The sequence below is a fragment of the Papilio polytes genome, unplaced genomic scaffold (assembly GCF_000836215.1).
Source record: "Papilio polytes unplaced genomic scaffold, Ppol_1.0 DF820889.1, whole genome shotgun sequence".
NCBI lineage: Eukaryota > Metazoa > Arthropoda > Insecta > Lepidoptera > Papilionidae > Papilio > Papilio polytes.
This window is the reverse complement of record NW_013528315.1, coordinates 824,393-849,069: the sequence shown is the minus strand read 5'-3', so window position 1 is coordinate 849,069 and position 24,677 is coordinate 824,393. Positions and strand designations below refer to the sequence as shown.

At 34.7% G+C, this 24,677-nt stretch overlaps 1 long non-coding RNA gene across 1 annotated transcript; it reads right to left on the bottom strand.

Annotated features, from left to right (window-relative positions):
* Positions 1 to 7,150: 7,150 nt before the first annotated feature.
* Positions 7,151 to 9,483, bottom strand: LOC106110088. The gene is made up of 2 exons (XR_001226051.1): positions 9,345 to 9,483; positions 7,151 to 7,374 (listed from the first exon to the last, which is right to left on the bottom strand). It is a non-coding gene; the product is annotated as an uncharacterized LOC106110088 (long non-coding RNA).
* Positions 9,484 to 24,677: the final 15,194 nt, after the last annotated feature.

Genomic DNA, 24,677 nt, shown 5'->3' with positions numbered 1-24,677 from the left:
ACCGTTTAAATGTTTTAATATTTCGAAGCTACAATACATTTCGTATTGGCAAATTAAATTCAGCAATTTAATAATTCATCAATCCTCCGACTGAATGATCACTAAGGGAGAGATTTCTTGCACTAAATATAGATTTTTATAAGCAATAGTTAAATGTATAATGCAGTTATTATGTGAATATTTTTCATGTACTACAACTGATAGAAGATTTTACTTAAAACCTATATTTTGGTAAGTAACTATCTTTTTACTATCTAATAACAGTCTTAAAGGCGGACATATGGACTTGCTCTACAAATATAAAGGGTGACGCATCGCTTCTAACTGCATTTCTTGTAGCGTAAAAAATATTACTCAAACTTTCGACTGATGAGTCAAGTATCGTTGTCCTCGAAAACAAAAGCCAAACAATTTTTGTATAATGTGATTTTCCAGGAGTTTGGTTTTTAAAATAAAATATCACATTACATAACAACTTGGCGCATTCCTAGTACTTTTCTTTCGCCTCTTACACAATTAACTTCCTTAGTAAGTCCGCCTAGGGCTGTATAAGTCCGCCTACGATTAGGAGAGCTACCAACAATTCCACTAATACATCCGTAACCTCTGAATAACTCACTGGGTTATTGGTTTTCATGCTCTAACCAAGTTACATTTAATTTTTTTTATCCTATTTTTTTGTTTTAGTTTCGTTTAAACTTCGCTAAATTAAAAAATATAAGACAAGAGTACGCTGAAAATTTCCCGCAAAATTCCTCCGAGTAATCGTTTTGTGAACTGTAATTCCAACAATGTGAAGCAAAGGTAGATCTGACCGCCAGTAGAGGAATTAAACGACTTTAATGTCGTCATTTGTTTGCTTTTATTAATTGATTATTGAAGTTTAACTTTTTATATCATGGAAGTTTTTCCTTGTATTTGCCCAATCATACTAACATTATAAATGAGAGAGTTTAGATGGATGGATGGATGTTTGTTAGAGTTTGTAGCCTAAACGGCTTAACGGATTTCGATTAAATTTGACGGAGTCGCGGGCGAAAGCTAGTATTCTCATAAAACAGGCTCACCTTTTAAAAATGGAACATTCTTTAGGATTAGTGTCATTTTCACTGGCAATGGCTTTGTGAGTTCGAATCCCGATATTGGACTATTGTGAATAAGTCCAACACAAGGCTCGAAATTATTTGAAATGGTAACATTAAATTTAAACGACAGTAATGAATACGTTAAAGTTAATCAGAATATAAAACTGTCTGAGTGCTGCGGTAATTCTTTTATTCGCTCAACAATCACCAACTCCTTTGTTTTTCTACGGTAAAAAGTAAACAGAATACTCGCTAAGTTGAGGTTGAGTGTCATTGAAATTTGTATCCAGAATGTGTCTAGTTTGGTTCTACAAATTCGTGTAATGTTTTGATAAAAAATACATTTTTAATCCTAATTTTAATTAAATTTCGTGTCTGATGTTGATTAATACACGCTTGGTAATGGAATTGAAAGCGTTTTGTAATAAAGCAATACCTAAATTCGAAAGCACTCCGAAAATTGTTAATCATAATAGTCGGGTTTAACTCAATTTTGCAGTCCACCACTCGATGATCATTTTCCCGCACATCGAGCTCTCGTACCTATATTAGTTTAAATTTCGAATACATTATTCCCCTTTGAAAATGCCATTCAATTGCAGATTCCATTGTAGGTTTCAAAATCAACGCTAATTAATTTCGCAATTCCAATTTCGGCTTAAATGGGATTTGGTTTTGTGTCTACATGTAATTAATGAATTCGATGTTTGCGTTGGTTTGAAATGGAACTTTTGTTCTTTGTGTTTAGTTTGATATTAAGGGTATATTATATCGTAACTCTCACGTACTTCAACTCAACAAGGATTCACACACACATTTTCCATTGTCTTTAAGTCAATATGCTCCTGCCCTTAATGAATAAAAATATAAAGGTAAATATAGCTTTATTTCTCATGTGACAAAATACAAAATTTTTAACATATAGTAAAAACTAACAAAATGTGAATTAATTATTTGATTGTTGTTGACCATAAAAACTGTTGTATTAATAAAAAAAAATGTTTATAGTTGTTAGTACGGATAGTGTTCTTAAATTACTTCATGCAAAAAATACTAGTATTCTTAGTCTGTTAACTTATTTTCTTAATGAATAGTCCTTTTTAACATTACACTGTTATTAAATCTCGTTGCAATTCGTCTGCCTAATATGTAAAAAATATCTGTCTCGTATTTAACGAAAATGTGTAAAAGAGCTTCTGTCCGCTAACCTTTTCACGACATTTCAAGCATTCTTTAATTCCTGAAGAGTGCTTGTAATTTCTAAGGAGGCTTTTAAAGTTGTAACATACGTCTTTTGCACTACATTGTACTAGTTTACAATTTACTTTTAAATGTTGTTAATTTATTTCATTCTAGTTTTCGCCCGCGATTTCGTCCGCGTGGAATTTAAAAAAGCAAAAGTAAGTGGCCCATGTGGAAGGACTTCCAGACTATTCTCTAAGTCTATACCAAATTTCATCGAGATCCGTTCAGCCGTTTAGGCTACATACTCTTACAACCATCCATCCATCCATCTAAACTTTCGAATTTATAATATTAGTAAGATTAAACATAATAAAATAAACTTTGAAGATTTGACTTTATTGTTTTTTGGAATTAGACGTAAGTAAACTTAAATGAAGTTACTGCTTGTATTTGATTTCGATATTTGACCTTGCTAGGAATTCACAAGCGCTATAGATTCCCATAAAAATATAGTTACGTAATTTGATTATACCGACAACTAAATATTTTTTTTTAGAAAAGTTCCAAACATTATTGTTCTTTCATGTGTCAATTTTATTCATTCGTACCCGTTCGCAATCAAGCGCCGTTGTGTTAAATCGCATTAACTCACGTCGTGTTTCCACTTTGTGTTTCTATACGCTGAATACACGGATACACGGATTATACAAACGATTTTATCGAATAGTAAATGGCTTTTAGCTGAAAACATCCAATCACTTACTTGATGGTCTTTATAAAAGTAAATAAAAGTAACCGTTTATATCGCCCTGCGGGATATTACCGTTCTCAAAACATTCAATATATTATAACGAAGACTTTTTCATTAACTGTCATACTCAGAAACATATAAATTAAGTGTCTCCCTCAGTGATCGGATAACGAAAAAAAGCTTGAAAGGATTGTACACCCAGGTATTGCTTTAAGGTTAATTAGCTATTGCTCGCGACGAAAAATATATCCTATGTTACTCACAGATGAAATACTTTTTTAACGGTTGAAGAAATTTTGTTAATCGGCCCAGTATATTTTACATGAATTAAATACATATAAAAATCCAAAGATCCAAATCTTTCCTCTTTATAATATTAGTATAGATATGTGTTAAATGTAACAATTTTCTGACTAATTACTTTTCTGAATAATTCAAACACATAGGTATGTACGTACCAACCAAAGACAAGAACAGATTGAAGTTTGTTAAAATTTTATTTACAAAAATACTTTATCGATCTAATCTGTATTGTGATTGAGCTAAGAGATGAATTTCAACAACGTTTCAAGTCTGCGTTTAATATGTTGCTATACTACGCGTTAATTTCAAGACAAAGTAATCGATTTTCCGTCTACACTGCATTGGCTAAAATTAGCCCAGCTACTCCGCGCCCGGGACTGATGGAAAACTTCTGATTTCGCGTACTTATAACCGAATACTCCAATGACTCGTAATGGTCTTGAAATATCCTATTACTCGGAATAAATAAATAAAATGTAAACATTTGTTAGGATGAAAAAAATTTCATCTTAATTTCTCTAATTAAATTGTTTGCCCGATTTATTTTTTATTTTTATATGGCAACATCGATCATTGAATACTTCGTAGTGATTATTGGTGTAATGCTTTTGAGAAACTTTTTTTTTAGAAATCGCACCCTCCGAGCAGATTAACGGAACCTACACGGACTAGATCAACATTGTAAATGTGCCAGTCGTCACAGACACAAAATAGTGAATTACTCATGCATTCATTTATTGCCCTTTTATATCATTTTTAATATAGACCATTTTATTAATGACATCTATTAGGTAAATTATGGTTTAAAAATAATTGTTAACAATTATAATTTCAAATAGTGATTGTATTAGAAATTGTGGATCCATAACCTTTTTTAAATTAATATAAATTTGTGCTTAATACGATATACATATTCATAGAAATTAGGTATTTCCCAGTAAGGGATTAAGTTTTACAAAACATCTGAAATGCTCAGTGTATGTCAAAGTTGAAACGAAACGCAATGATTTTATTTTTTAAAATCCCTACAAGTGGTTTACTGTTTCTCTGCGCTCTAGTGGTTTACGAGGAAAGTGGACATGAAAGTGGGTTTGCGGGATTAATGTGAACAGTAGTGCTCTGCTCTAGCGTTGCATGATTTTTCCCGCATATGAATAAAATAAATTTTCTTGCGTGTGTAATTTTTTCTCTGTACAATTTTTATTTTTATATACTTTTCTAACCATATATAACTTTCTAAACAAATTTATTTCAAAGATATTGACAAGCAAAGATTATGTGTCGGTTACTTAATCTATACGCATAATATTTTCAAAATTGGGGTGTTTGTTTGTAATATCAACAGAAAAATTTCAGGTTTCGGGAAGATGATGTATTTGCGTTGCTAATTACGAAAATCGCATTTAAAAAATTTATTGTCTGTCTGTTTGTTCGCAAGCCGCGTTTATTCCGGGTAATTTTCGAAACTTCTGGCCTTAAAATATTAGCAGAAACATGAAGTAAAGACGTATAGTTTTTCTCTATCAGTGACATTATTAAAACATGACTACATAATTACAGTATGTCATAGTTCAAAAGATAGTAGCAGTAACATAGTTTAAAAGATTATGTTCTAGTTACTAGGTTCAATCTAGAACTTATCTTATATTCCTTGATATTCTAATTAGCATCTTGTAACACGGTGTTTATGTGTGCTCATTAGTGTATAGTTACAAGCAAATGCCGACTTGTTAGTGCGGCCACTCCTTTAAGTAGAGCGTTTTCTTACAAGCGTTTTCTTACTACGGGATGATATATTTTCGCAAGCGCGCTAAATAATTATCAAGCGAACAAATCGATGTGAGCACCGTTTCTCAGGGGTTTTCAAGACGCGAGGGGCGGGCGTGGGATGTCGGCGGGCGCGGGGAAACGGCACCGCGCAAGTCGGCGCCCGTATCGACCGCCCCGGATGTGCATTGCAATACCGCGGGAGAGATCAAGCGACCCACCTACTAGCGGAACTCCACGACCGCGTTGTAGCCGGGGTACGACGGCCGGAGCCGATGTACGAGAATACGCGGCTCTTGGTTAGCCACAGTCCATCGTCTCGGGCGAGGGTTAATTGATGAATTAGTTTGGTCGAGGTCCGTTCGCTCGCAAGTGTCGATGCTGAGGGAATTTCGCCACTCTACTTCCAATTACATTTAGCTATCAAATACCAACGTCTGACACCTATATGTTAAGGGACTACTCGTAATATTTTGAATAAAATTTGTAAGATGATAACTAAAATGAGAACATCTCTACAACAAATCTAGGGAAACTGCATTGTATAGCTATGACCTAATTGATACATAGAATTACCTGAATAACATTTTTTTCACTGACGTAAATTAACGTTAATGATTTTCACTTGTTTTTTATCTTAGTTACTTAATGACATAAGAAACTATTATTTACTATATTCTCATAACCTACAATTATTAATTAATGTTTTTACAACTAAAATTTTTTATTTGAGTCATCTCCATATATTTTCTTCCTACGCGTATAATACAATACATTTGATTCTTATAGGATAAAGGTAATTTAGCAAAGATAACATACTTAATGTATTAAAGAGGGCCGGCGTTATATTATGAGGGCGTATCTATTTCAGACGGTGGTAGGTCAATGACACCGATCCGGAACCAAAGTTGAACGATTACGTAGGGCGCTGGCAACAATTGCCATAAGACTCATAGGAAAATACAGAACTATCAAGTTAACAACCAAAAACATAACAAGTAGAAATAATCAAGTGATTCATTCGACAAATATGTTATTTAAAGATAATGTTTGGTCACCAATTTCCAGTTTTAGTTTATTCCCCGTGTGTTTCCATTGTCGGAACAAATACATTATTATCACGGTTTTCTATAAATATCATAATAATTTCCCGAAGTTTTCGTACTCCAAATAACTCTATCATCCGTCATCTCAGTCATCACTCCCTTCTTGATCATGTCACCTTTCACACAATCCAAATAACCGTTTTCTACAAATAAGGAGACGTTATTAATTTTTATCAGATTTGTAACCCCCGCGGACTACGATAATGTAGTTAGGTCAAGCTATGAAACCAAAATCCTATAAATCATAAGTGTAATGTGCGAACCTCCATCGGTGTTCTACTGAAAGTGTCCGATTAAATTATAGACGATAAAAAATCAATAATCTGCGGAGTCTCTTGCTTTGCTTAACTCATCGGTATGATAATCTTGTCACAACACATTATTTGCTCATTGAATCGAATGAATAATAATTTTATACATGAATATTCTGTACGTTATTAACCTATTTCCGACCGGATGAACAATGTCGAGATTTCCCACTTCCAATAATTGTGTCTAATGCGCGGTTGCTTCAATGAAGTGAACCAATATATTAATTCAGACTTGTACCCAATGTTAATGTTTCCATCTTACTAATATTATAAATGCGAAAGTTTGGATGGATGGATGAAAGAATAGACTTTGTAGCCTAAAGGGACGAACGGATCTGGATGAAAATTGGCACAGATATAGAGCATAGTCTTGAAGAACACACAGGCTACTTACTTTTTTAATAACACGCGGACGGAGTCGCAGACAAAAGCTTGTTTAGTTTATAAATGTTTGTGACAATCCATAGACTATGAAACAATCTGTAAGTTAGAAAAAAGTATTTGAATTAGAGTAAAATAACAAAATAATATTTTAAAACGTTAAAAAATATTAACATGAGGACGTGAACTATAGATACCAAGATTAATTTACATTTCTTAAAAGATGTTTAAATACCTGAATTAAATAAAAAGTGACATAAATCAAAGAAGAAAAGAAAGATTTTATTTGACTGATAATAATAATAATGATTGCTGTTTCGGGAACCGTTCGATAATAGCATGCGTATCATCTCATTGTAATAAGAGTTTGGCGCGAAAAAAGCCCACCGCCATTCCAGGAATCAGTGGCGCAAAAACTCTTCCGCGAAGGAGCGGGCGGCTCCGTGCATCTTTTTCTCTCTTATCGCTTTACGATCCAACGGACTCTGCAAACAAAATAATATTATACAACTGCGTCACCGATATCCCATACAATCTCTAAATTAATAGCAGCGTAGTAGTGCTCTCGGAACATCGGCAGATACTTTATTATGTTTAGAACGTGAAATAGTATTAGTAATAAAAATATATAAAAAAAAAGTTTGTTGAAACCAAGTCTTCTCAAGAAGAGTAACAAGTATCATTTAGATTAACATGAATTTTAGGTAACGTTTCGTTATCACCTTTTGTTTTTAATTTATTAAAAAATCAACACATAAAACATTAGCATATACGAGAAGTAGCAAGACTGTAGTAGGTACTATAGCATTGCTACTAGCAACCACGATCTATGAATATTTTCAAATTATTTTAAACATTCAACATTACGATTTAAAATTCAAATATCTTTTTATCAGTAAAAACAAAATAGAATATCCAGTTTCTAAATATATCAATGACAGACAAATATTACGGTTACCTTAAAAAATATTATAGAATACTACCTATTTCCCGCGACTTCGTCCACGCAATATTAAGATAAAAAAGCATCCGCTATAATATGAAAGTCCTTTCGAAATCAGCCCAGCCTTTCGATTCGGAGCCTACCCGAACCAGACGCGGCTTGCAGACCGACAGACAGACAGAAAATTTTTAAATGGGATTTTAGTTATTATCTTCCCGGAATCTGAATTTTTTCTTTTGATATTACAAACAGACACTCCAATATATATAGATATTCATAGATAGAAGATTACTATATTCGTAGAAGAGCTCGTACCTAATTGCAACTGTGCCTAAGTCGAAGTGGTAGTACTATGTCAACCTTTTATTGTAATCCGGTTTGATTCCCAGAGTGTTTGAATATTGAATGTTATCGGCTGTTACAACTGATTATCCAGTTACTGCTACTGTTAATATTAAGTTACATAAGTAGCTGTTCCTGTGCGGCTTCACCCGCATGAAATTATAAAAAACTTTATTTTATTGTTTACTTTTGTAAAATTTCAATTGCAAATGTTAAAATTCAAATGCACAAATGACAACGATGGCCTAAATCAGTCACCCCATAAATTAAATAGCATGAAAATAGACAGCATATGTAAATGTAGCTCTTATTAAAAATATACTGTGATCTATATATATCTACCTATACTCTATCTATCTATACATGAAATTAAATTGAAGTCTGTTTGTAAGATCAAAAGACAAATTACAGATTTCGGGAAGATGCAGTATTTGCGTTGCTAAAAATCGCATTTAATTTTTTTTGCCTCTCTGCCTGTCTGTTCGCAAGCCGCATTTGTTTCGGGTAATCTCCGAAACGGGCGACAGCTCGTCTTACATAATAAATTAGTGTTCTTTTACGCGCATATTAGTGTAGATATAAATTAAATACCATATAGGATTTTAAGTGAGACCGATTTCACTGTTTTAGTGTCATTCTAGGCTAGTTTATATTAACCTTAGTTTCTTTGATCTTAAGAAGAAGAAAATTCAATATTGCAAGCTGTAAAAGACTTGTATAAAAAAAAATGGACGACTTATTCCCCTGTGGTTGTCTTTAGACTGCACAGATATTTTCAATTGTCTCGTAAGCCTCTTAGAGAATCACGGTTTAAGTCAAAGCGGGAAAATGGCATTTTCCAGTGAAATCTTAAATAACAACCGTTTTTATATTCTCCTAACAATTAGACGCAGACGTCGATTGGAAAATTTTTATATTTACTGTAATTTTAAATAAAGTTCAAGGGAACAGAGACAGACAAAAATACAGTCGAATTGTTAACTAAGTTCCTTTAGGAAGTATGAAATAAAAGAAATTTTGGCTATCATCGTGGAGTTAATTTTTCCGTACAACTAATAAACCTCTTTTGAGATTTTTTACTAGTACAAAAACGTATTGAAACTTCCTTAGTCAGTAACTTAATTTATAATTTATCATTTCCTGTCAAATGAAAACAGATTTCTTACTTACATTGTTTGTATACCTTTTCTTTTGTAAATAGCAATTCAATAAAAGCATTTCCATTTTCCATCTATAATATTTCAAACTTCCGACCGCAAGCTTCCCGCAAAGTGATGCAATTGAACGTACAAAACAAAAAAACCAAAGACCACAGTCCCGTAGCCTTCTCGATGTTGAAAGGATGTTTGAAAATATTCCAGTATTTCTATTTTTAATACAAATACTTTTTAACGGTTTATTTACATAATGGAATTGCTTTACTGAGGCAACTTTTAAATAAGAGATTTGAATAAGATTTTTTGAACCAGCCGATGATAGAGATCAACTGACACACTTTTTTCTTTTTTATTTACTCACATAATATTTACGTATTTTCATTTGCTAATTTAAAAAACACTCAACATAGTATTGAATTTTGACGTGTTAATGTCTTCATTAATAATTATTTTAAGCGATGCGTATTTTGTTCACTTTTTCTCCGATAACAAAACGCATGTAAAGTTGCTTTATGAAATGGTTTGGGCCAAAAGTAGCATGTAATTCAATAAAAAAATTTAATTCTAAAACTTATTTCTGTCATCGTTAAATCTCTAACTAGGGTATCGCTTGTTTTAGATTTTATTTTGTAGACACCATAAATCGGATATATCATGTACATTACACATGTGAATAAACCCCTTGTCACCCATCTTGAAGAACCATAGTCACATTTTTTACATAGAATCCGCATTCTATGTATTATCAAGTTGCAAATACTCGTAATTCCAAAGCAGAGAGTAAATGTTTAATGAGTGCAGAAGGCCGCTCACCCATTACTGATAGAATCGAGACCGCAATCGAACTATTGTCCCATTGTCGTGAAGCGATTCTCAATACACACACTTAAGTCTTGGCGATGTCTTTATTGCCGACAATCGGATCAATGCGAAATGCATTTGTCGTGAACTCCGTTAATTTGTATAAATATAAATATTACAAACGTAAAATGATAATAATCAAATGTACTTTAAGACATCTTTAACATGCGGGGATTAAGTTTTAACTCCTAGGGTACATTTAAAATTGAACAAAGACAAAATTTGAGTATCTGACTATCGATATATGTATTTCGTTCGAATTTACCTGTAATGTATATATTCAGGACCAAGCCAATGATGTAGGATTATTCAGTAGAATTAATTGCATTGAGTTTTCAATTAAGTGTGCACGTGAGTGAATCGTAATGTAGTTAATATATTGCGATAAATCGACAAAATTGTTAATCGAATTTTTGTATCTACAAACAGATAACTATACTAAAAATTAGAGTTTTAAAATTGCATTTCTTAAAAAATTTCAAAGCTCTAAAGTCTGGAGAGCTTCTTAAGCGAGTCTTTCACCCAGTGGGCTAAAAAGTGGTGCTATTTTGTAAATACCAGTGGAAAAGTTCTGAGATTCAGGAGGGTTTTTCTTTCACGACGGATGTTCGCGCGGCCTGTAAACTAGAAGCACATTTTTTAAAGAAAGAGGAAACATTTTGTATTTTTTTTTGTTTAAAAATTCAACATGATAATGAAGTAACATTTATTTTAACTTTTACATTATTTTATTGGAAAGCTTTTGCCCGCGACTCCGTCCCCGGGGTATTAAAGAAACAAGTACCTATATGTTCCTCCAGGTCATGCTCTACATTTCTACCAATTTTTTTTAGGCAACAAACTCTAACAAATATCCATACATCTAAACATTTGCATTTATAATATTAGTATGATAGGTTCAGTATTTTCGCGTTTTTAGTTTCTTTTTCCTTCAAGACTAAAGAAACATGTTTCTTGGAATGTTCTTAAAACCTTTAGGGTTCAAAAACTAGAAGCCGTAAATGAATTTTTTCAAGCAGACGGAGCTGCTGGCTTCATGTTTTTACGACAAAAATAGCTTAAATCTGTTCGTGAATAGCGGCCCTTAACATGTATTAAAATACCTATTTTTCATTATTTAGGAACAAAACATTCAAACAAATGTTCATGTTTGAAAAATTCGGAGTATAAATTAGAATAATGTAGTTATCTTAAAGTGCCCATCTGCACATTTATGTTAAGGCACCAAATCGTATATTCTCGAGGGAATAAATGTTTTAAATTTGATTTGATTTGACTAATATCAGAGTGAAGGTCAATGTTACGTATGTATACGTTCTATTTTAAAAATTTTACGAGCGGCCTCAAAAGTTTCTCGGTGTTTTTAGTTGTTTTCGCCAAGAATTTTTTGTTGAATCTCAACGTAAGCAATGTTTAAACTTTTCTGATTCGTAATTCATTTGTATTTTCTTAACAATAGGTAGTTAACATATGTGTAGGAACTTTTAAAACAAGACACATGTTTTAAAACAAAAAATGTAGATAATACATATTTTAGTCCACCATGGATTTTCATTACCTAACTATTCAGATCTTTAGATCATGAGTTAAGATTTCGATCGATGGATGGATGTTTTAACTACTTAGTTATCTCCATAATAGCGATGAAATTTGAGACAGATGTGTTGATATAATCTGGAGAATCTTCCAGGCTTTTATTATTTTTTTTAATTACGGGTGGATCGGAGTCATGTGCGACCACTAGTATTGACTATAGTTAAAATATATAAAATTAAAGTTTTATAAATAGTAAAACGATAAACTTGTAAGTCTTTGAAAAATCACACCACGTTTCAAGTATTTTTTCATTGCCCCTTGTCTACATCAAAAATGTTATGATTGAAAAAAGTACACTAATCTCTTTTTTAACGTTCTCCCACACTTCAGAAACACATCTAAGAATTATAATGGAGTCAACATGACAATTTCAATGATATTGTAAGATCCAATGATAGATGACGTATATATCCAAAGTGAACCTTGGTCTCCAACAATAATAGTTTTTTTGGCGAACCTTTCTCGAGTATTAAAAAAGTGCGAAGTATTGTGTTGATGTTAAGTAGATGTAGCAGTATAGAAAGGATGGGGCGATGTTATCCCGTTTAGCAGTCGGCTCGCACTTGGCCGTGGAGTCGACGGTGCGCGTTGCTTTTTTGTCGGGCGCGGATTCCATTGCCCCATGTCCAACCTGTAAGTCCGGCAGTTTGCCGTGCATTGACCGCGTCTTGCACCGCGAAGCTGGAAGCCGTTCCACAACAACGTTGTACGCTTTCGATGATCAACGTAAACCATTATCGCTTTCCCTCTATACTCAGATGACGCGACTTTAATGCAATTAGGTAGTTGCTTCGTTTCATGTTATTGTTTTAGTTTCTTCTCTCTGAATCTTTACTAATTAATGAAGTTGTATTTCCGTATTGTAGTTACTTAATTTATCTTGGTATTTTGTCTCAAAATGTGATTGTTTAAATTAAATGCGATAAATTTGGGCAACACAGGACTCAGTTGCGCTTATTTGAAATTCAGCGAGTAAATAAGTTAAAGCGTAACTCTACTCCGAACTAAATGAAGCACAGAATTATTAATAACACAACTTTCACCTCTAGACTGACGAACAGATAACGTTAGTTACATAACTGATTTTATTGCAGATACACGAACGAGCTTATCTTTTGCTATAACACAATAATCATCAAATTGTCTAAGCAATCAAGTCAACGAACTAGTCTGTTGATGTTGAGACGAATGAAAGTCGTGGCTCATCAATGGCGATTTGTATTTATGCACGACTGACATGCAGATAAAGTGTGCATCACGAGGGCAGGAAGGGGATTAAGCGGATTGAGGCGGGAAGGAGACAGGGCGAGGCGAGGCGACACGGCACGGCAGTTGTGCGCGCGCGCCGTTCATTGATGCGCAGGCGGCAGGCGCCGAGGGGCCGGGGGACCGAGGGAGAGGAATGCGGCCGCGGCGAGCAATGACCGCGTCAGGGTCGCTTCCTTTACGAGAAGCGCGGTCCGTCGTACTACAGCCGATGCCTCCCCCTCCATCCCCGCCCCCTTCCTCGCCCCTATGGCTCCCCACTACACAACCTCCCACATGGCCCTCGCAGCCGACGACGCGCGCTTTTCGACCCGAAGTCCGTTAGAAAAATTAAGTGCCCCGCATTCCGCGACCATTCCAATCCGTCCTCTCTATCACACCGCCAGGCGCCACATTTTCCATTCCTTTCTACGATGGCAGCGTGTATGGTAGCGTTATTTGGTATCCAAAAGATGGTCGCTGGCGCACAGGGCGCGAAACATGCTCACGCATCGATGGATGCTTTCTATCGCAGACGTCAGTGAAGCGTTCGCCTATTTCTTTGTGAATGAGTGACTAAAAAAGTAACAGTTAAGGCCATTAATATAATACTTAAGGTCACCGTTGTTGGGCGAAATTCAATGTTAGTTGATATCTAAAAAGTTTTCGCTTCAAAATTCTAGTATTCAATAAATCCAAAATAAATGTGGTCCGGATAAGCTTACTTGTATTAACTAGTAAGAGGGACGCTGCTATCGCGGTTAGTTCTTTAAGAAAATATAGAGTACCAAAAAAAAAAAAAAATAAAATTGTGCTGGTAACATTAAAGCTGTGTTGCTGGCTTTATGAACTTGTTAGTTTGAAGTTTCCCTTCCCATTATTTGAAGACGGTTTAAACTTTTTCCTTAGTTCTGTCTAAGTTTTCATAACTTGACTTGTTATAGAATTTATTTCCGTTACAATATTATCAAATTGTACCTACATTTAATATTTGTTTGCGGAAGCTTTATCAATGCTGCCAAAATTATCTTATCTCTTATTTCATGTCTGTACAACCGTTAAAAACGTTTCCTTGCTTGGTCAGAAACATGTCACAATTATTGGTTCAAATATTTTAAATTCTGTTTTAGAGAAAACCAACTTTTAATGAACTTACACAAAGCTTAAAGAAATAAATGTCTCTACTACTGGTGTTATTAAGAAACAAGGGAAACATTTTCAAGCGCAAGCTTCTCATTCGTAGCAACTTTGAAACACTGTTTCCTTATTCAACTAAATTTTTAATTATTTGCAAGAACTCCGAGAACTTCACGACCGTCTGCGTCGATTAAAATAGTACAAAGCGCTGATTTTAAACTATTTTTAATTCATCGCCAACTTATAACTTAGCTTCGCGAATTGATTATTACAAGTCGATAAAACGTCGAAAAAAATCTTTTACGAGTTTCGCAAATTATTGTTATGTTTGATTGTATTTATGCGGCTTTATTTGAAACGTTTCATGAATATCTTAAGAACAAATTTCATCATTTCATGGCGTCTTAAAGACTTAACTTTGAATACAGCATCATTGAATTCTTACACCTGAATTCTTCCTATAGGTATGTTTTAAATTCATCATCATCATCATCATCATCTCCCCTGCCTTATCCTACTCCCGTAGGGTCGGCGCACCGGGTTTTCGTCCTCCAAAGCACTCTATCATCCGTCATTTCAGTCATCACTCCCTTCTTGATGGAGTATGTTTTAAATTATTACAACTAAATTATTATAACTTAGTACAACTTAGTTGCACAAGGTCTAAAAGCTAGTGATCCGATAACGTTATCGTATCTTGAATGCTTACAACTGATTTGCAATACACCCCACTGTTTGGTTTGTCGCTACAAAAACACTCTTTGTTCCACGTGTGACAGCCTTTACTAACTGTTTTAGTACATATACAGTACAGTGAGCAATGGTCTTGAGTATGGAGCATAGTCTATTTATAGATCATAATATTGACTTGCACCTTTTGCTTCTGTTTCGTCCCGCTCTGTCTTACCTAATTAGGAACAAGGAATTCAAGTGACATTACTAATTGACTTTTTGTTCACATGATTGACCGCTAACTATTGCTACTGCCCGCGACTTTGTCTCAGGGAATGCTTTTAAACAACAACAAAGGGAATAGAAACTCAAAAACGTATACTTAATAAAAAAAACTCTATTTTTATTGTAAGAGAATAATTGAATATATATAGTTATACATAGTTATGTAAAGTAAATGTTCCAATTAAAAGTATTAAAGTACAAAAAAGAAAAAAGGTAGAATGGTAGTAATATTTAAGACTAAGTACTGTTTTGCAAAGAAAATGACACTCTTTTATCTTGAATGTATTAAACCGCTTAGTTCCGTCCCATCCTGTCCGCTGCCGAGCTTGAGCTTTGAGAGCACTGTTGCATTGAATCGTAGGACGGGCCCTACGTTTCATACGTAGTGCCCGTCCTACTCTTCGTTGTAACTCGTTTTTTAAGCAAAACTTGCATATTTCGAACTTTAAAACAAGATTTATTAATTCTTAAAATCAAAACTTAGGAACTTATATAAATTAACAATTGTGTTAGTCTTAGGGAGGGAGTACACATGTCAACGAAATGGAACAGTAGCATGCTTTGTTCATGAAACAGTACAGACATACTGTTTCAATACCGTGTCAATGCATGCCAGTTAACTTAACTCATGCCTGTAGCTGGTAGTGCAAGTAGCTTGAACGCAAATATGCTATCTACTTGCATGTGTGTTCCCGCCTTTATTTAAAACGAGCTGTCCCCGTGCGGCTTCATCTGCATTATATTTTAAACTAAAAAAACTTAAATTGTATTATTTACATTTGTCAAATTCTCAATTACATTGCTTACTTGATGTTGTAAGCTTGTAGCTTGTGGTTCCTTTACCACATGAAGGTTTTCCAATTTATTACCCCTAATTTTAATAGCGTGAAAATATATAGCATAAGACGTGTCGTATGTGTGGGGCTTTTTATTAAAGGAATGATTATTCAAAAATATACTGTGATTGCTGACATCCTACGCCACGTAGTAGTGCGTGTTTACGCTTTTTTATATTAGTATAGAAGTATAGGTAGGAAAACTTGCCAGTAACTAAAATGGCTCTACTGAAATATTATTATTTTTATCACGATTATTTGCATTGGAGCCGTTGTAATACTATATCCTTGCAGAGTACAATTTATTGCAGTATCACGAGCGTTATCGCACTTGAGCGGCTTAGATGTGCAGAAGGCGCGCCACTTGCGTCGTCTTGCTGTTTACTTATTTCTTGATTCATTTTATTTTTATCTGATTTTTTTCTCCTTATATGTTTTTAAATGTTGTTTGTTTTTCTGTTGTTTTAACTAACTTGACATATTGTACACCTTCCCAAATTTTGGTTTGATTCTTTAACATTTTTTTAACTATTTTAGCTATAAATTGAGGATCTGTTAAGTGGTCGATATCTTGTTAAACAAATAGATTATTCCCAAAAAAATGAATGTCAATGATCTATTGTCTGCACATTTATTGTCCCGCGTCTCCACTTTTAGTAGACACTTAAAGTCCTTACATTTCTAATGTTAAGGATCTCAAAGTGTTTGTAATACATTAAATATAAAAAACGAGTAAATTATGTTCAGCATGAAAGCACTATCATATTGTTTAGAAACTACCGTCAAGAAAGACTAGCATGGCTTTTGTTTGTGGTTGATTTGTGGCATGGTTGTGCGTTTAAGAACCAATAATATAATGAAATAAACGCATCGAGAGTCGGCAAAAGGTTGATGTGAGCAACGTGCGTTTAGAGTTCAGTGGCATCCGCGCTTGATCGGAGCGCGTCGCGCCCAACCGGCAACCGGACGCGGCCGGCGGTGTCCTGCATACCCGCAGCACTGCGTACATACATTAGCGTAGCTATGGCTATATGGCTTGTTTGTGTCCCACGCGCGGCCCTGACGCGGACCCGGCCGATGCGCCTCACGCCGTGCCGCGTCGCCATAAACACCGCGCAAGGTCGACCGCCTCGCTTCCCTCGTCCTAGCATGCCCTATCTCTCCGGCCACGACGCATTCTGTCACCTATACTCACTATACTCGACCGACTCGCTTCTATAAAAAGCTATACTGACGTAAAACTTTCCAAATCCACTGCGTATGACTGCGTAATTTGTTGCTGCAAACAAATATTTACGTAAATATTTCCACTTCATTTTTCATACTGAAATATAACAATACGTAATAGTTCATTATGGATGATAATCTAAGTTTTATTACGAACAATTGTTTTTAAGTACTTATGAAATTATTGTTATGTTCAGAAGCATATAGGTAACGCTAGCAAAGTGTACTCGTACAAACCGTAGCCGTAGTCTCTATAACAAAAGCTTCGATCTAATCTCTGAATACCAACGATTTCTACGAAACTAACTTGAGCATCAAAATCCTATTAAGTTATTAAGATATCGAAGGGCGCTTATCAAATTCTTAGAATTCATTATTTTCTAGTTTATTGAATCCCCGACTCTACCAAGATTTGAGCGTGGGTATTCATTTAATACTTTTTTGTTTAGTACAAAGTAACAAATAAATTAAATTCTTGTCTGAAGCGGTAGCGAAGTAATGAAATTGTTTCTAGATGCAATAGTACTCGTATTAGGTGCAAAAAAAATCGGCGGATAATTTTGTATAAAGTATATTATCAGATACCAAATCGATATCTGGATATCGATTTAAATTATGTCGACTAAACTGGTTTTCATTGGTTCGTTAGAAAAGTACAGGCCAGCCGCGAGCGAGCTTTATGACGTCATAAAGGAGCATTTTGTTTGTTTAGAGTCTCTAACAAAGTATAGAAACGAAACGAAATTTATGCCATTTACACATAATGTCGTTTAATTTTATATTGTTGTGCTTAATACGTGTCACATCTTTATGGTGAGTAATGTTATCGATGCGTCTTTATTTTTAAAACAAGAAATCTTTTTTGTCAAAGTTTATGTATTCTGTTCGAACGCCAATACGGCGGTCACACGTATAAGGCATACAATCTTTATGCTAAAACACCAGAGCTGCAAGCTCGCTCGGTGCCAATGCACTGTCGTGTTGCTTTGTATAATTTAATGAAAAATAACCGCCACTGTTTTTCAAATAAATCGTTCTTAGGTTGTGCTTCTATTAGAGATACTATGACAAAGGACTTCTGATCGTGGAGAAATGGAACTGGAACTGATGATAAAAATTAGAAACGCGATTGTTGACAAGGCTACTTAAGGGGTACAGACCTTAGAGAATGAACTTAGCAGAAAACGCTATACAAAAATCCTGCGACCCAAGAATTTAGATTGTCAATTGTTATAACTATCAATCATGTTTTTTTTAAGTTAATCAACATTGTTCAAAGCCTGCGCGATTAAAACATTTTACCAAATCAATAAGACTAGGTCTTTTAAGAAGAGAGCCTATCATTTCCTTAAAGGCTGGCAACGCATCTGTCGTTCCTTTGGTGTTACGGATGTCCATGGGCGTCGATGACCACCTTGGTGTTCTTGCTGCTCGTTTGCCCCATTTTATTTTTACTTTAAATATTGACATTCACAAAGTTACAGTTATTTATAAGATGTTGTATGCAACAATGTTGTTAAACGTAATAAGAACTTCATTCGTAATAAAACTTGTATCTAACACTAATTAAATAATAACAAATACTTTGTTGTATATTAAAATGTAACGGTTCTTATCTGTTATAATTAAGGATTTTATGGTTACCACGAGGCCTATTAAAGATATATATAATACGGACTAATAAAATTCGTTGTGTATACAAAAGTTGTGTGTACCCTTGATGGAGTTCGCTTAATTTCATAGTATTGAAACAAAGGGCAACTGTTCCCGTGGCCAAGGTGCTGACATCACGTTTGCTTATGTGTACCTATACATTCTGAATGTTTTGGTTACTCAAAGCATTGGCAACTAAGAAAATTGTTATCGTACCTATATTACAACAATGTATTGGAAAAGCGGAAGTCGTGAATCAAAATACCGAGAACATCGAGAGTATACCGAACAATAATAATTTAATTTAATACTATTTTGTAACTTTACTTGTTAATTTCGTCTAGCGTCGTGCGAAACTGGACATGTCTTCAACAAGAATGTACTTTGTAACATTGGCAAATAAAATATATAACTGCTACTGACAAAGCATCTAAAGTGAGCTTACTTGAAATTCACAATATTGAGGTTAAACTTTAGATCTTGTATTGTTTTGATATATTAAAATATATCGTGAATTAATGAAAGACAAATTAAAATATACTGTAACTAGCTTTCGCCCGCGACTCCGTCCGCGCAGATTAAAAAAAACAAATGCGAGTAGCCTTTGTGTTCTTCCAGACTATCCTCTACATCTGTACCAAATTTCATCGAGATTCCTTCAGCCGTTTAGGCTACAAACTCAAACAAACATCCATCCATCCATCCATCCATCCATCCATCCATCTATCCATCCATCTAAACTTTCGCATTTATAATATTAGTATGATTAATTAAGTCAAGTAAGTACTTATTCTACACAAGGAATGATTTGCCTTCATAAAAACATTTCCATACAGAAACTTTCCTTAGTACACGCCTACTTCATAACAGAAATCTCCGGAAAAAATTGGGAAAATAAAACAAGAGTTATATGTATACTTTACTTTTGAAAAATTGGTACGAATTTGCTCTTTTGCAACAAGTTACTTGAATACAAAGCTCTTAAACAGTACATGCGGTGTGTTCCCACGCTCAACTTGTCTGTCCCTTTCAGATGCGGTTGATGCATCTTTCTTTGTAAACATTCGTCGGTTATGTTACCGTCAATGTGCATCGGGCATTTGTATAACTGTCCGACAAATAGAAATATCTACCACGTGAATTGTCAACATTAACAATCATTCATATGATTTTTTTTCATGTTTTAAACAGTTTTTTATTAAAAGAAAATGATATTCTTCCTGTATCTCTGTAACTAGTTTTATTAAACGTAATGTTTACTTTGATGTAAGGTTTTGCTGACATTTTTTTTTATTATTATATTGGCATTCATTTTGACCGAGCCCAAGTACAATACAAAATGACCAATTCTTTTCTTTGATAGTAACACATACTTTGCGGTCCAATGGCAAAATTCTTTGAATTTCACCGTTAGTAAGACCGCCTGAACGATGATGAATGTACAATTTTAATTATTGTTAATTTTGGTCTTGCGTGTGTCATACAGTTTTTTAAATATACTTAAAATGTGTGTATCTTTACGAATTATCTTTTATATCTTGGGATATTTTTTCTCGATTAATGTGTAAGTGGGTACAGTGTGTGCGCTGCGTTGTTGTAGTGAGAATGGTCATCGAGAATGTCGCACGACCAGTCCGCACAAACTTCGATGCAAAGCTATCGCGGCTTCGTATCGGCTTATGCGTTGTTGTCTTTCATGAATTTTATTGTTATTACTCATAATTTTACGAGGGCTTTTGCTGTTAGTCATCGCTTGGTCGAAGCTTGTTAGCATTGCTTGCACTGTTTCATATTGAAGTTTGTTTTTTCATTTGTTGTCGAAGTCGAGTCGTTTTTCGATTTCACATACTAAATATAAACTCATGAACCTATAGTTTTAAATGCCGTTTAGAGACTCTGAGTATTGGAGATAATTGAGTTTTAAAATCTGTCTTTATTCATATTTCTGGAGAATATACGATTAAGATGTTGCAAGGTTTTGTTCTTTGAGACGTATATATGTGTATTGTACGCAAACGGCACATGTATGTTTTTGAATCGAGTTCAAATAACAATGGAAACCACCGGCGTGGGGCTTGCAAGTCCGCTATGTTGGCTTCCTTTCTTCGAAGACCTGCTCCGTTACTGATTGGTGGCGTACTTTGACGGTAGCTGGGCTAAAGTGCCGTACTTAAATTAATATGTGTCCAGCGTAATAATTAGCATGACACTTATGTGTTTGTATGTGTATGTGTATGTGTATGTGTGCGTGTGTTTGCTGAGCACTCGGCGACGAGAAATATTTGAGTAACCGCACTTTCGTCCGCTGAAACGGGCAATGTACGCCATTTTTATCGACGCCCGACAAATTGGAGCAATGACTTTCAGACGCTGACATACTAAACGTTGAAATTAAGGTTGTTTAAAGTATAATGGATGAAAGGACTAAAATCAGAAACGTGTTCTGTCTTGTTGAGGTTTAATGTTTCACGTCGATTTTTTAAGAACATTTCATTTGCTCACATATTTTGGCCGACCAATGTATTATTTATAAACTTTGTTACACATTTTCAATTACTTTGACTAGTATACAGAATTGTGCTACTAGCATAGTATCGTGTACTCTATGCTTTAACGAAAGTTACGCTTTGCCAGACGTTTAATTCTGTTACGTATTTACTTAAAACCATTAAATTATTACGACACATTAATTACACTTAATTTTATGCAAATGTAACAAAACAGATCATTACAAAATTTCGTTTTCCTTTGCCACTCCGTTTTCCTTTGAGAATGCAATAGTCGAAACACTTTGCAATTATTACCTTTAACTTTCCGCGGCGTAATAAATGTTTTATATAATTTATCGATGATTTGATATCACTGTATTAGTTCAACGTTGACGGTATAGCGTTGGCGAAAGCCGCCGTTGACGGGGACACCGGGGCCCAGTCCGCGCTGAGTCATCGTCGGCGCCCGCGCATCTATTTCAGATGTGAGGCGTGGGTGTGGCATAGCACCGCACTCAGACCGATCAGAGACACAACGACAATTGCCGGCTCTACATTTAAACGCAGCGAGACCATTGCCAAAATCACAGGTTACTTTCACACGATCTCATTATAAACGTGGGACTTCGCTGTGCATAGCACTTGTATACACGACACAAACTCCCATTTAAGTTTAAAAATAAATCTTTGTATGGTTTCGGGAATGTAAATTCACGGTAAGGGAATAATAAAGCACATTGTACCGATTGAAGCCAATAAAGTACTTCGTAATAATTAATGATAACAAAATATACATTTATTTTGTACAAGGTATTGCCTGCGTCTCCACATCTATTTATTTTTTATTTTCCTAGCTCGAACTAGCATCTTTATAGCGACAAGTTACAAAACTTGGGATTACAAATAAATCTGTCAGGAATTTGCCAGCTAAAATAAATTAAAAAGAAAATTACAACTTTGTCGTTTGCCTGGAAGTTACTACTTTTTTAGGTTTGGTTAATTAAAATTTTTAAAGAGAAAATTCAAAATATACTTATGTAAGTAATTCACACTAATTCAATGGAAGCTTTTGTGTGGTAAAGCTTTTGGCAAAGCAATGTAGCAATATCAACTTTTAAGATTTAATAAAGCGACTTGTTTTCACAAATATTTATACACATAATATAAATACAAATTAGGATTACAATAATTTCGCCCGCTTTTCATAACGATCTTGTATTAATATTTGCTTTAATACGTAATTGCTTGGCAACAATTTATTAGCGTGAAATTAATATACCTTCTCCTACTCAAAAAAACAATATTGTTACTTGAATAGAGTCTTACAAAAGCATAGAGTTCTTGTATCTACTTATCTAACGTATTTCTAAGAGTACGTACATATATCATTGAGTAACGTTACAAATTTTAAACCTTTTGCTTTATTAAAAACAACAAACGTAAGCTACGGTTATTTCATAATCGGCTTCGTTTTTTTATAGTACAATAATACAGATACAAAACTGTAGAGAGTTGCAGCTTTACCGATACATCCCTTTAGTACTTTGCTAATTGATTCATTCGATCGCCGAAAGAGCCGGCCGCTAGTAACGCCGACTACATGCACTTTTCATTTAATCGTCCTGATTGATCTGTTTCCCGATTGTAATCCCATTAAAATTGATTCCAATTTGTTAGTGCGATTGATCATGTTTTGATTTTTTTAATTTAGTTTTGATAATTTTAATGTAGGCAGGATATAAACATTCTAACCGTGGGTTTCGACTGCGTGTTGTAAGGACACATATGTTTGTCTCTGTTTTTTTAAAGACAATAAGTGAGAAGCAATGTGTCTAAATTTTATCACTACAGTGGGAAGCCGCATCATTTAAGAGTTAAAGCAAAAAAAATGGCAAAATTTTCTATGATGGTTAGCGTTAATAGAAAGAAAAATGCATATTATTGTAATCGATACTAGTAAATGCTACAGATTAAAAGGTGTTTTGATTTTCTTGAAAGATTTTTTTTTAATTCGCCGACTATAATGCGTAGCCATGCTAGTGTTAAAATAACTTAATATATGTAAGTTATGAACATAATTATAACCAATTTTAATTAACATTTCAATTATTATATTTAAAGGGAAACAATTTAGATTTTTTCACTTAATATGAAAATCATTGCCATAAGTAGCATGTCAACCACTAATTATTTTTTTATTAAACTTCAGGGAGCAATTATTCATCCGACAATTGTCAAAACTACTGAACCGGCATTTATTTTCTACTAATAGACTTTAACGCGATAGGTTACAATATCACTGTTTCTAAATTCCCGTCCGCGCTATTAAAATTGACTTTTAGGTGCGTACGAGGTGCAACATTAATTTGTACTTAACGTTACATAATTTTTACCGCTACGCCGGCATTTGCTTAGTTCATTCAGATAGTGCCGACAATACTGTCGGCATCAGCGTAGCTTAGGCTACACTCGAGCGACTTCGCTTGTGCACTTTTGATTTCATACGAATCGTGTGAGCCGACCTGCCGAGAATGACGTCCGTTAGAAATCACAGCCGTTTCATATCTTATTCGGGAGTGAACCAGTTCACTCAGATCTCGGACGTCGGTGAACAAAAAAACTAGTTCAATGTTTCCGCGCAAAAAGTAGCGGTCACCTGCATCAATAAAGATACGCCCATCACCGCCTCAGCGAGATTCATTTTCGAAACTTACATTGTTTTGTTCTAAGATGTAATTATTTTATTATAAAAATCGGTTAATTATAAAAATCTTATTTCCATAAAATAATATTTTTGACTACCTCAAATGTTGCATATGTCATATTAGGCGAATGAATCAATCGATCAACGCCGTCTACATATTCTCTGGCTCGTTCCCATCCCCGCTTCTCGAAGCGGCTCCCAGTTATCGAGGCTTCGATTTCTATGTACGCGTGGTTAACGAGTCTGCCGCTATAGCCCGTTAGTGATTCGCCACATGAGTATGAGGTGCGCGTAAGATAATCGCTCTCGCTGGAATGGGATATTGCTATAATTTAATAACTGCACGATTTTCTGTACTTGGCACACCAATTAAGTTAAGGTTAAGTATTAAACAAAATATAGTTTTCTTCCAAATTAATTCAATCATTTTGGACTTGGTTTGGTTTAATAATTTTTTTGTCTGTCAATGAATAGATGCGTAAAGTAGCTCGTACTATAAAGTAATAGTCTCGATAGAATAGAGTGGGATGAGATCGAGCGAGTATAGTAACGTTAAGGTACAGCTGTAAGAAAGAGTGGCATTGCATGGCGAGAGCGGTACCGGCGCGGCGACGGCAGGAGACCGGGGACCGGCATGGTGG